The sequence below is a fragment of the Cricetulus griseus genome (genome assembly GCF_003668045.3).
Source record: "Cricetulus griseus strain 17A/GY chromosome 1 unlocalized genomic scaffold, alternate assembly CriGri-PICRH-1.0 chr1_1, whole genome shotgun sequence".
NCBI lineage: Eukaryota > Metazoa > Chordata > Mammalia > Rodentia > Cricetidae > Cricetulus > Cricetulus griseus.
In genome coordinates, this window is record NW_023276807.1 from 48,109,262 (window position 1) to 48,122,581 (window position 13,320).

The 13,320-nt window shown below is 37.7% G+C and overlaps 1 protein-coding gene across 2 annotated transcripts in view; it reads left to right on the top strand.

Annotated features, from left to right (window-relative positions):
- The first annotated feature begins 5,343 nt into the window (after positions 1–5,343).
- Dlc1 (DLC1 Rho GTPase activating protein) overlaps positions 5,344–13,320 on the top strand; it is a 98,473-nt gene continuing 90,496 nt past the window's right edge. The window contains exon 1 of one of the 2 annotated variants that reach the window (XM_027391233.2): positions 5,344–5,887. The gene's annotated coding sequence lies outside the window, so the exon portion shown is untranslated. Of the gene's footprint in view, positions 5,888–6,076; positions 6,696–13,320 lie in introns of those variants that run through there. The other variant, XM_027391232.2, reaches the window with a different exon arrangement.

The following is a 13,320-nucleotide window of genomic DNA, read 5'->3' on the forward strand; positions in this document are numbered from 1 at the left end:
CTTTCTAGTAAAGTTGAATGAAGTAACCTAAAAAATTTAGTTTATTTATTTATTTGACTTCTTTTTTATTTTTTTAATTAGAAAGAAGGTTGTTTTACATGCCAATCCCAGGTCCCTCTCCCTCCAAAGAATTTAGTTTTAAACTTTTCCAAAGTTGTTGTTGTTTTTTCTTAATGATCTTAGACCATTGCATTTTATAGTTGTTTTAGAATCATTTTATTCACCTTTACTATTTCTTATTATGTATCCTTTTATACATTATTAAACTTAACTTTTGCTAATTTTGTTAACTCCTGAATCTGTGTTTGGAGGGGACAATGGCCTGTTGTTTACTTATTATCTTTTATTTGTTTCTAATTTAGTTTGTGGTGATTGAAAACATGCCATTGCTGATGTGAATTCTCTAAAACACGGCAAGTCTTGTTTTATGGACAGTATATTTATTGTCAGATGATGATTGTTGTTTTAATTTGTATTTCCCTGATGGCAAAGGGTGTTGAACATTTATAATAATACTTCTTAGTCATTACATTTCATCTTTTGAGAACTTTTGTTTAGTTCTGTTCTCTGATTTTCAATTGGCTTGTTTTCTTGATGATGGATATTTTGAGTTCTTTGTTTATTCTAAATATTAGTCCCCTGTCAGATATACAGCTGGTAAAAACCTTTTCTCATTTTGTAGTCTTCCTATTAGTAGTGTATTGCTGCATGAAGCTTTTCAGTTTCATGAGTTCCAAGACCTTACTTTTTATTTTTAATGACTCTGCTAATCAGAAAGTCCTTTCTAAATTGAAGCATGTTTCCTACTTTATTCTCTAGCAGGTTAGGGTTTGGGGTTGTATGTTAAGATCCTTTATCCATTTGGAGTTGAGTTTTGTGCAGAGTGACAGATAATAACTAAATTTTATTCTTCTCCAGTTTGGCCAGCACCATCTATTGAAGATGATGTCTTTTCTCTGATACGTATTTTTTGGCCTCTGACAAAATCCGGCAGTTATAGGAGCATGCATTTACATGTGGGCCTGAAATTGTATTCCATTGATCAATGGGTGTGTTTTTATGCCAGTATCTCTCTATTTTTATTACTATATTTCTGAAGAATAAATTATTGCGAGAAATAAAAACAAGAATACATTGTGTTCATGGAACATAAGATTTGATATCACTGATGTCAGTCAGCTGCCTAGTTATCTAAATGATAATTGAAACAAAATTACTACAGGCTATTTTTATAGAAATGAATAAGCTGATATTAAATTTCCTACAGAAATGCCACAGTCCACTATCACCCAAAAAAATTTAAGAAAAGAAAAATCAAAGCTGTAATACTTGCAATAGGTGATTTGAAACAAGCTATAAAGCCACAAAAAATTGACACAGCATGGTGTTTCATGAAAGGTGGACAAGTAGATTGATGGAAGAGAAAGAAAGGGCAGGACTGTCTGGGGTGGTAAGGAGCAATTTGATACCCATACACTTTAAAACAGAACTTTGGTCCATAATCTCACACAAGATACACAAAACTTACATTTCTCATGAAACTTAAGCTAAAACCTAAAATTTCTAACGTAAAATATACAAGAAATCAGTGTTACCTTAGGTGAAATAACTTACTCTGCTGTGGCTGCAGAGGCTATATGCAAAATTTAAAAATAAATACATAAATAACATGCTCCTTATTTAAATTATCACAAGTGAAAAGTCCCACTTCCAAGGGAAAGAGTGAAGAAGAAAGGATGAGGAGATTTGTGAAGGAGAATGGATGAGGGAGAGCATGGCAGAGAACAGACAACTGCACTGGGACAATATCTACAAATCTTTAATCTGATATAGTCCTTGCTTGGAGAGTATATGTAGGTCTCATACAGAGTGATTAGGAGAGCAGTAATCCAAATTTTAAAAATAGACAAAAGTTTTGAACAGGCACTTTCATCAAAGATGCACAGATAAACGACAAAGAAGCCTGCCGAGAAAACAAATTTTAAAAACCCAGCATTGACCATTAAGAAATGCATATTGGAATTGAAAGGAGATAGACACATGACTACATGTCTACTAGGGATAGCTAAAATTTAAAATATTTGTCACATGAAGTGCTGGCTTGGATGTGAAGAACATATCAAAGTTCTCAGAGAACCCTAACAGAAGTAAAACTTGATAAATCTACTTAGGAAAATAATGTAGGGTGTCTAAGAAATAGATAAAACAGACTCTACCATTTACTCTTAGGTTACTTACATAGTGGAACTAAAGAATGTATACATAGTCTTGAACATGAATATCCAGGGCAGTCATTTTTAAGCAGGCACATGGCTTCATCCCAATATAACTCCCCAAATGTCCATCAACAGGTGAAGGGATACACTTGAGTAGTGGTGTATCCGTTCAGTGACATACTACTCAGCAGCACAAAGAAATGTGCTACATGTAACAAAGCAGTAGCAAGGATGGATCTGAAAGGAATTATGTTAAGTGAAAGAAGTCAGAAAATGTGTACATGTGAGTTCCTGTATATAACTTTTTCAGAAAACATAAATTGACCTGAAGTAACAGAGAGCAAATGAGGACTTAACTAAAAGAAAGGACACCAAAAAAGAGACCAAGGGAAGCATGACGAGCAGACATGAAGAAACAGTTCATGACAGTGACCTGTCCCGTCATGACAGGGAAGCAGATGCAAAAGGAAGGCAAAGCAGCTGGTCTCATCACATCTAAAGTCAAGAAGCAGAGAGCGATGTACACAGGATTCCGGTGCTCAGCTCACTCTCCCTCCATAGACAGTCCAGAATTGCCTGCCCAGGGGATGCTCCACCCTCAACTGAGATGGCTCTTCCCCATAAATTACCATAATAAGGTAGCACCGAAAAGGCATGCCCGGAGATCCAAGTCCTAGGTAACTGTAGGTTCTGTCAAGATGACAGCACTGACCCTTCATACTTAAGACCTTGCCTAGTCATAGTGGTTAGCTGTAGAGCCAGATGTGGTCCTGATCGCCTGTTTCCCAATTCAATAGCCTCTGTGCCTTCTCTTATAATGGATCTAATAGAGAGAGAATTGAGCAAACTTTTAGGAGAGTGAAGTGTTTAGATTTGTAAACAGAAAAGGGAACAGATGTTTTAAACCTCTTCTTCAAATCCGACACACAGTACCAAGTCCTTAGGAAGTTAGTTTGTTGTCTTCACATTCATGTTTGCAAATGTCCTCATGAGAACGTAAGTTCTGGGAGTTGTTAAGAGTCTGGCAACTAAAGACGAAAATTAATATGATTAAGTATCTGGCAAGTAATGCTTCTAACACAAAGAGAATAAGAGTGGTTTGTTAAGAGAAGTTGGTGTGCTGTAGAAACTTACTGAAGGGAGTGTGGAAACAACCAGGGCATCCCACTGATGCCTTGGAGCAGGGGTGGATAGTGTTTTCAATATGCACAGACACAGAGAGAACCCAGGCGATGGCATCCCTGAAATGATGGAATCCATGAGGAGTCTGGCTAGCAAGCACCAATGGGGTGCTCTGGAGGCACTGAGCAAGCAATATGTACCATAGTGGGAATAGAGGCAGAGACAAGTGAAGAAAGATATTCTATCCATTCTCATTCCACTCTGCTCCAGGGTTTTCCTTAGTGAAACAAATACAAACACATAAATAGATGCACGTGTAAGCCATAATCAGTTCTCCAATTTGTAAGTTGTGTAGAATCTGGCTGTGTTTGAAGAAAAGCTGAAACACAGAACATTTAAGGAGTCTTCCCAGTTTCACACAATGATTAGTGGAAGTTAAGGGAGGTAGTTAATGCAGATAAAGTAAAAGCACAGAACTGAGAGGAACTGGGCTCCAGTGTAGGCTTGGCCACTTTCCATCACTTGCCTGGGAGAAAATTATTTCCTATTACTTTATCTGCAAAACAACAGTACAAAGACTATTGGGAAGAGCAGTGACAGTGGAAGGATTTGAATATGAGGATAAATAGATTTTAAATTATGAATGAATGAATGAATGAATGATGGATAGGCTGGGGCTATAGCTCATGAGTAGAGGGCTTGCCTAGTGGGAAGTCCTCAATTCAACCCTTAGTACTAGAATGAAGTGAGGGGGGATGTATGAATAGACTTCTGTCTGTGCATGATGGAAGATTTAAAATAATCATATTTTAACTAGTACAATTTTCAGGCTTTCAGGCAACATATTTTATGTGGGGAATAACCATCTAGGGTGGGTTCCTTCTTCCCTTTTAGCTCTATTTTGCGTATTTGTGCGGGTGCATGAGCGTTTGTGTTTATATTCATGTACATGTTTCTAAGACAAACTTTGTGTCATAGTTCAAGTTCCATTTTTCTTTTTTTTTTTAATCACACTCTCTGGTGGGACTCAAACTCCATCTACTAAGTAGGGATAGCCAGTGACTGCCAGGAACCCCACTGTCTCTACCTCACCTATGCTGAAGTTATGAGTGCCCTTCTAATTATTTTTAGATGGGCTCTGGCTATTGCACTCAGGTCCCCAGGTCACTCTAGTGACTGAGCTATCTCTACAGCCCCTTTCTTTCTTGTTGACATGGCCTTTCTATGTAGAACAAACTGACCTTGGACTTTTGATCTGTCTCCCAAGCATTGTGATTCCAGACCTTTGCCACCTTGCTAATATATTTATATTAGAGTGCATCTCATTTTTCAGTTTGTGCATGGCTTAAGTCTTCCTTGTTTGACTCTTCTCTAAATTGTATTTTCCATTATTTTTTAGTTATTTCAGTTTTCCTGGAAAGAAAGATGCAGTAGTTGTGGCATCACACTTCATTAAGTCATTGCTTATGCAGTGTTTTCAGGGAGAAATGAAACATGGCCATGCTGATATTGGAGGATCTGGATGCATTTGTAAAACCTAAGGCCGCCTGAGAATATTCATGTGAAAACTCACTTAGATTTCAGAGAAAAGGACAGATGATGGGACATGCAGGTTTAATATTTCTTTTATCTCATTATGTGATGTTATACTTATTTGTTGCTTGGACACTGGAAATAGTCTTGCATATTGCATCACTAACAAAATAAAAATGTGCAATCCTCCCATGGACCCAATAATTCCATTCATCTAATCACTAATCGGAGGAAAAAAAAAAAGAACTGGTTAAGTCACCAAGAGCTATAAAATGAACCCTTTTAATATAACTAAAGTGAACATAAATATAATATAAACTAAAGCACTGAATCCTCAACACTAGACCACCAGGGAAACTATGAATGGAACTGAAGTGAAAGGGAAAGATTACAGACCAGTTTCAGCCAACCAAGATAAATGGAGAGATGCTGTTTCCTGTTCCTCTGCTGTAAACAAGGAAGCTGTCCCACTGGACTGGCCACAACCTACATGTCCCAAGGCCACAGTCCTTTCTTCCCTTGCATTTTCCCTAAGGGAGAATTCTGCATCATAAAAGAAAGAAACGCAGTATGAATTCTTTCCAGAAATGATTTGAGATCTGCATTTGTGACATCTTATTATAAGACAAGCTAACATCTATTATTAATTGATGCACTAATTAAAGCCATACTCGCAGTTTCCATTAGCTTATTCCCTAAATTCTCCAGAGTTGGCTGTCTGGTTTTAATCAAAACCAAATGGTAGTCCAAGCTCCCAGCGTGGAGCAGCTAGGAGGAAGTCATTCAGTGGAGGCACAAAAGCAGAAAAGATAAACAGATGAGAGTTCACAAACTGTGTGTCTGGGGAAGGATGCACACTCTGCTAGTCACTTTAGAGATGTGATTGAGGGACTCGGCCTTGCAGGAGGAAGCATTGCCAGTGTTTAATGTCAGCACAACTCTTACATGATCAAGATGGAGTCTGCCTTCTTCCTTTGCAGCCGTGGCTGTCTGTAACTGGAGGATCCCGACTGTAGGTAAGGCTACATGTGCTGAAACACAAGCCACTGTGTTCTACGAAGATTTCTGGGAATGGAAGGGAAAGAGAAAATGCTCTACCTCCAAGATTCTCACAATTTTATGTACAGATTTTCTCAATTTCAGGATGTAAAATTTAAGTCATTTTTTTAAAGGTTCTAAACTTTAGAAGAATTACGGTATTAAAAAAACTCCGAATTCATCTGTTTTAAAAAACTTTTGAAATGAGAGTTAACAGAAGTGTTTTCATCTCCGTTTAACACAGTGGAAAGGCTGTGGAGGGAAGAGCTGCGTTTTCTTTCTTCCTTGTTTTCCATGAGCCTTGTGGGATAGGAAGGATTCTAGGACTTTCTGACGCTAGCTAATCTTCTCAAGAGCTTTGACAAACTCACTTCAGTCCTGTGTAAAATCAGAGCTTCAACGCCCAGGCGGCTCTGCTCTGCCCCTCCCCTCAGCTTCGTGCAGGCTTTCTCACATGCAAACTTCTCAGAGGCAGGAAATACTTTGCAGGCAATCTGGGCCTGGTTGTGGAGGCCCCTCTCGCAAAACATCAGTCTGCATTTAGAAGACACAAGTCACTAGGAACGCCTTGACAGGATCCGGCTTTAGCTGAGGCTCCCTCCAGCTGCAGAGGGTGTTTTTGTTAGAATCACACACTGCCTGCGTAAGGAGAACTGCTTAGAATAGAGCTGTGACCTCAGCCACGAAATGTGAACTTAGATTCTGAGGACGCTAACGGGACGGACTCCTCTCCTACCCTGGCTGGAACAGCATCATGCCTTGGCAGAACAGAAACTCCTGGTCCAGGTAAGAGGCTGAGACTGTCATCTAGGAGGCAGAGCGGGAATCCTTGGCATCTTCAGCCAGCTGTTGACTGCTTTCAGAGCTGAGCTCAGAAAGCAGAAGGGGAAAATGTTTAATCAGGAGAAAGCTGTGAGTCAAATCTTTTTAGCAAAATGTCATTTCTAAAATATGTTCCACATTGCTTGAATCTCTTTCCCCTTATAGAAATGTTTCATTTTGATTTCTTTTTATTCTTAACTTAGTGACCAATCCATTTATAACGTTCTGCATTGCCGATAAGTAGCATAGCTCTAGGTCAATGAATCTTCTCACATTGAAGCGTGAAACTTTAGGGAACCCTTACTCTGTGTTTTCCCAACAAAAAGAGTACATAGCATGATAGTAATTTTTTCTTAATAATGAGCCTTCAAAGAATATTCTGCGTCTTCTTGAAAACTGTGAAGATCAAATTCTTTAACACTGCTCCCAACTAGTTTCAATTGCATATCCAATTACTAACGTACACCTTAGATTATTTTTAATAGAAGTAATGACATGCAAATTTACCAATTATTTCTGTCTTTACATATTTAATTTCAGTTTTGGAATTTAAATGTCAAAATTGGGTATTGTTTACATTAAGCTTGATTTTGCTGCTCAGATGTTAGGTTGTGTGAGTATTCTCTGTGTGTAACTAAAGCCATCTGAATGGCAATGTAACCCAGTCAGTCATGTGAAAACTTAAAACTGACCATACATTCATCCTTCATGTCATCATGAAATCATTATCACCACACTTCAGTCTTCTAAATTGTCTTAATGGCTCAGTGTTTGATCCATGAGTAAATAATTGTAGCAAGGATTGAAGTAACCTAGAGTTACAGTAATAAACATGATGTTATATTTCTGCATATTAGAAGGAAATTATTTTTGAAAACTTGTATGGAAGAACAGTATGTAAAGAGAACAAACATCTGTGTCTATCTCCAAACGTCTGAAACAAACACAAAATGAACTAAGTGAAAGACAGAGAGCAGTTTTGACAGTTGGATCATAAGAAATCAATAAGGGTTTTAATCATGAACTTTATTATAAAGTACAATTGACTATTTGCTGTGTTAGCTAACTTAATTCTTAATTTCTAGGCTAAAGTGATTTATATTTATGCTTTGACATTGTCACTAACAACTTAAGCTTTGTTAAGGCATTTAAAAAATGAGAAAGACACAGTGTAATATGTTGGAAGTGAAATTCTAGGACTTAAGGAGTGTAGATCAGTGGTGAGCAGTGGTTTACCATGTGTAAGGCCATGGGTTCAATTCCCAGCACCAACAAGGAAAAGGAATTTTGGCATATCTAAATTACTTAATAAAATACCTGAGTAGAATGATAGGGAAAGAAAGGGCATTAAATATCACTATCTCTGGTGTTGTTAGAGATTGCCAACAAGGAAGCTGAGGAATACCATTCAAAAATATCCTATCCAAAGTCATACTGCTGGCTAGTAGAGGAGATGGCAGGGAAACCATAGTCTCCTGCCTTATGGGTTATGGTCTTTATACCACATGCCTTCCTCTCAAAAAATAGCTATGCACGGTAAAGTATGACCTTGTCCATCCGATCGGAGGCTACTTTTTAGAAAGGAAATTGGAATTTTTCTTTAAAACAAAATTCAATTAGTTAATTAACAGTATTTTCTCAATGGCTAAGATTTCTTAAAAGGATGCATTATGCTTTCATCTCAGACTTTAAAGTAGTGACTTGCTTTATGACCATTGTGTTAAATCTCATTCTTGTGCCAAGCAAGCCAATCCATATGCTATAATGATACTCATTTAAGACTAGTGTTTTCTTTCAAGAAAATGACCTAATGAGGAACTTGTTCATTTCATATTCTTATATTTAAAGAGTGGATTAAAAAGTTATCCCCACCAATGACTTCCAGAAGCAATTTTGCAATCCTTCCTCCGTTATAATTGTCTCAAGACTCTCATGAATCTTTCTATTATCTCAGTTAAATATAACTACAGCTTATTTCCAGTTCTAAGTGCCAATAGTCTGTAGTCCATAAGAAAATGTAAGTGTTCATTCTACAATTTGTTTCTACCATTTGCTCTCTATATCTACTCTAAGACTTCAATAAAAATACTTTAATACCTTGGTTCTCAGCCTTTCAATTCTGGAGCACTTTAATAAAGTTCTTCACATTGTGGTGACCCCCAACCATAACATTATTCTTGCTGCTACTATTATGCATTATAATGTAAAAATCTAATATGCAACCTCAGAGGAGTCATGTCCCACAGTTGAGAAGCACTGTTCTTGTAGTATAATACATACTTCTTTTACATTATATGATGGCTGACCAGTGCAGCATCAAATGGGAGGGGTGGCTAATTCCTCTGCATCATACATCCCTTCCAACAACATACACATGCTGCAGCAGTGTGCTTTGCCAGAGAAAGGTTTTCCCATAAAACTAATATGTTCTGTTTCTAATGAGTGACCTTTTCTTAGAGTGGTGGTTGTCAACCTTCCTAATGCTGTGACCCTTTAATACAGTTCCTCATGTTGTGGTGACCCCAAACATAAAACTATTTCATTGCTACTTTGTAACTGTACTTTTACTACTGTTATGAATTGTAACGTAAATATGTTAGATACTTATGTTAAATATAAAGATGAGGTATGCAGAATATCTGATCCCTGTAAATAGGCATTTCAAAGCCCCAAAGGTGTTGAGCACCCCACTCCCCACCCCAAGGTTGAGAACCACTGCCTTCGAATCTATATCATGGGGCTGTTTTGCTTTTAGTTTGGGGTTTCTTAATATTAACACCTACAATGACAAAAGCTCTCTCCCACAGCCATCGAAGCTCATTACAATAACCTGGGTACCTTTCTGTATGATGACTGAAGTCTAATGAACAGAGAATATTGCATATTTCTCTGTTCTGAAGGGCACTCCCATTTACAGAAAGCAGGCTTCCTTAGCCCTTTGCAGACATGTCCATATCATATACCTTTTTGCCGGTTCCTAGAGTAAGCTTAATTTCATTTTCTGATAAGTAGATTCCTGGACTTAAAACTGGTCTGAAATGGGTCGTTTCTGAAATGCCTTATGTTTTCTATTTGTTTTTTCTTTGAAAGTGAAAAAAGTGGCATTGTCTTGCAATGAGAAAACTCTTTTTATAACATTTCTAATGTTATAAAAAGGTTTTAAGTAGTAAATGATCCATGGTTGACTCATAGGATTTTGTTTTTTAGCATAAAAATCATCATTTCTGACTGTGGACAACTCTAATTCTTTTGGATTACAGTCTTCTTTACCCACTAGACCATTCCTTCTGTAGCTCAGGAGAGCATTCCCATCCCATTTACTTGTAGCACCCTATGATCTCTGCTCTCCCTGAAGTTCTTTGGGTTCCATATTTCATTTCCTCATTTCCCTCCAAGTCTAGCTGGATTGCAGAGTTAAGTTTATAACTTTGAGCAAGAACTAAATGAGAAAAAAGAGTAAATATCAACAGCTATGGGAGTAGTTTCATAAAACCAAAATTTTAAGCCAAACAAGCCGCAGAGAAATGTCCCTCTTGATCAGCCTTGAGGTATTATGGTACTATGGTACTCTGATTTAAACCTATCAGCTTAAGAGTTTTGAGAAGTACATGGGCTTAGTTTTCAAAAAGGCAAACTATAGACATTGAAATCTGGCTTTAAGGAGGTTTTGGTTTTACTCAATTGATTATAAAGTACTTACATACATAACCTTGAAACCTATTGCCAGGGGAGCAAATGCAAGAGAAAAATTTTAACTATGAATCAATACAGATATCATCATAAGGACTTTTACATGAGCTGAGGGACAAATGAGGAACAAAAGGACAGCAACAGCTGGTTGCATGTTTCAAGCAATTCTATTGTATGAAATCTCAAAGTGTTTAGCAACATAATCCAGGTAAACCAAAGAGAAATTGGAACTACTAATGGCAGTGGCAAAAAGGAAGGAGATCAGAGAGCAAGTTTAGAGAATGTATTTCATTCTCAGCAACTAAAAATATCTCTAACACACTAAGAATTGCCAATACCTGTTCGTCAGTAAGTCGTGGAATGAATTGGGAACAAAGGGGAAAGAAGTGAAAAACAGGGTTGCAGAATGTTAATGTGTAAGAGTTGGACTTTTACCCTATTCCCTGGACATCCTGAAATGATAGAGTAATACTTGTTAAAGGGGAAGAAAACTAAGTGGCTGGCAGAAGTCATCAGAAGCTGAGGCCAGAGGTTAACAACACTCTTAGAAAATGACATTACAATTCATTAAGGACCAGAGGCTCAGGCTTCCACAAATAGTTTGAAATGAAAGCTTTTGTGAGGCCAGCATCAGGGGAGAGGGTGGCTTTTCCAGTTTCCACAGGGCAGGATCCTGACAGAATCATAAAGGATTCAGAACACTGACACTGCTTCCAACTCTACCACTTGATGCTCCTGGATTTGAGTCACCATGACTCACATTTTGATTTAACACATCCATATTGAAATAACATGAGCTGGCAAGGGGTCATTCCAGTTCATATTCAGCTATGATTCTGCAGCTGGAGGAATCCTCATGAAATCATCTCCTCCTCCTTCTCTTCCCACATCAACATCACTTTACATCTAGTGGGTACATGAAATATGCCTTAGATTAAGTGCTCTATTTATTCTTTTTTGGGGGGTTAGAGACAGGGTTTCTCTGTGTAGCATTGTAGACCAGGCTGGCCTCAAACTCACAGAGATCCTCATGTCTCTGCCTCCCTAATACTGGGATTAATGCTGTGTGTCACCACTGCCAGGTTCTATTTATTCTTTTAAATCATGTGACATTAATTCATTATTATTTTCCTATCAATTTTTTTCATCACTTTCATTGTAGATATGGGGAAACAAAGGGTCAAATGATTTAAGGAAGAAGTGACATCTCCAGGGGAAAAATACGTGTTAACAGATATCTTATCTACACACACACACACACACACACACACTGGGTGAGGGAAGGAGGAAGGGAGGAAGGGAGAGAATCTGCCTACTGAAATGTTACTTAATGTTGAGCTACTTAGTTGTCTCAATGTTTCATTTTATAAAATTGAATGATGACAGTGATTTTTGTAGGGTATTTGTATTGTTACTAAAATAAGACACCAAGTGGAATACCTCATTCATTTTATATGTCTGATAAATGGAACCTTTTCTTATAATTACTATTATTCTTATCAAAAGTTTCTAATGTCCATAATATTACATTGATATCTAGAAAACCATCCACTGACAAAATCTGGCTCAAATATGTATTCATAGATAGACAACTAAGATGGAATTATACATACTACACATAATAAACAAAAGTTGAAATCTAAAGTTCTGGCCCCGGAAAGGATACTGGGCTGACAGGCAGAGATTAATTCCCATGAATTTCTTCTTGATTTCAGCGAAGGTTGTGCCTAACAGCTAAAGGTTTGGTTTCCTGTTGTCACCTGGTTATCTAAACACCAGTGTCAATGGTGCTGTATGCATGGTATCTCTTATTTACACTGAGTGATGGCTATTTCTACTGCAAGAGAGTTCCTAGAAATGATAACCAAGCTAAAAATAAAGTGGCTACTTGAAGCAAAGCCACATCACACTATGATGATGATAAAGCATTATAGCCCATGTCTCTTGTTGGACAGAAATATCTTTTCATAAAGAGGTGAAACCACATGTCACTCATGTATACTAGTCAAGGGCTGGGAAGGGCAAGTTTCCATCATCAAGTTTTACTCTAAGCTCTTTTCTAGTACATGAAAAATTCCATCTAAAACAAGTTCAGAGTAAAGACAGTGATATGAAACAATCTAGAACAGTGGTTCTCAACCTTCCTAACACTGTGACCCTTTAATATAGTTCCTTGTGTTGTGATGATCAAATACTGTTGTGGATCATAATGTAAAAATATCTGATATGCAACCCCAAAAGGGGTCACAACCCACAGGTTGAGAACCACTGTTCTAGAAAAAAGGAATCATGTAAAGTTACCATTCATTATTAAGTTCATTTTCAAAACTCAACTAAGGCACAATGTGCTTCTAAGTATTTTCATAGGAAGGAAAATGCATGAAAAGCCACCAACATGTAGCAGTCTAGGAAGTACTGCTTCCACAAGTCCTATTGTCCCTCATGTCTGTTATTCCTGGGATCTCCCAGAACCATCTTCATGATAGCAGAGAAAATATCATGAAATGTTCCAAACTTTCCTCAAATTACATGTGGGATACTTAGAAAAAATGTTAAGGGTGTCTGCAAAATTGGCTGTCCTGAACTCTAAAGTGGGTGTGAGGCAAATGTTGCCAGGTCTCGCCTCCTCCCTGCAAGGAAATTAGAGCCTGCTCAAGAGCCTGAAGGTAAAAGCAGGGCTTTTCAAAAATAATAGCTTGCCGTTTTGCACCACCCTGTTCTTTTCCGATGAGTGGACTTCTAGTCGACTGAAAGGGTTAATTTTGAAATTCCCCTCGTTCCTGGAGTAAGTCTATTCTAAGAGCAAAGAATACGAAAAGGCTTTTCAAATCTAGGAGAAGCACCAGGGCATGCATTAAATAAGTTACCATTGAAGGGCTAATTTTAATTTGGGTGCCTA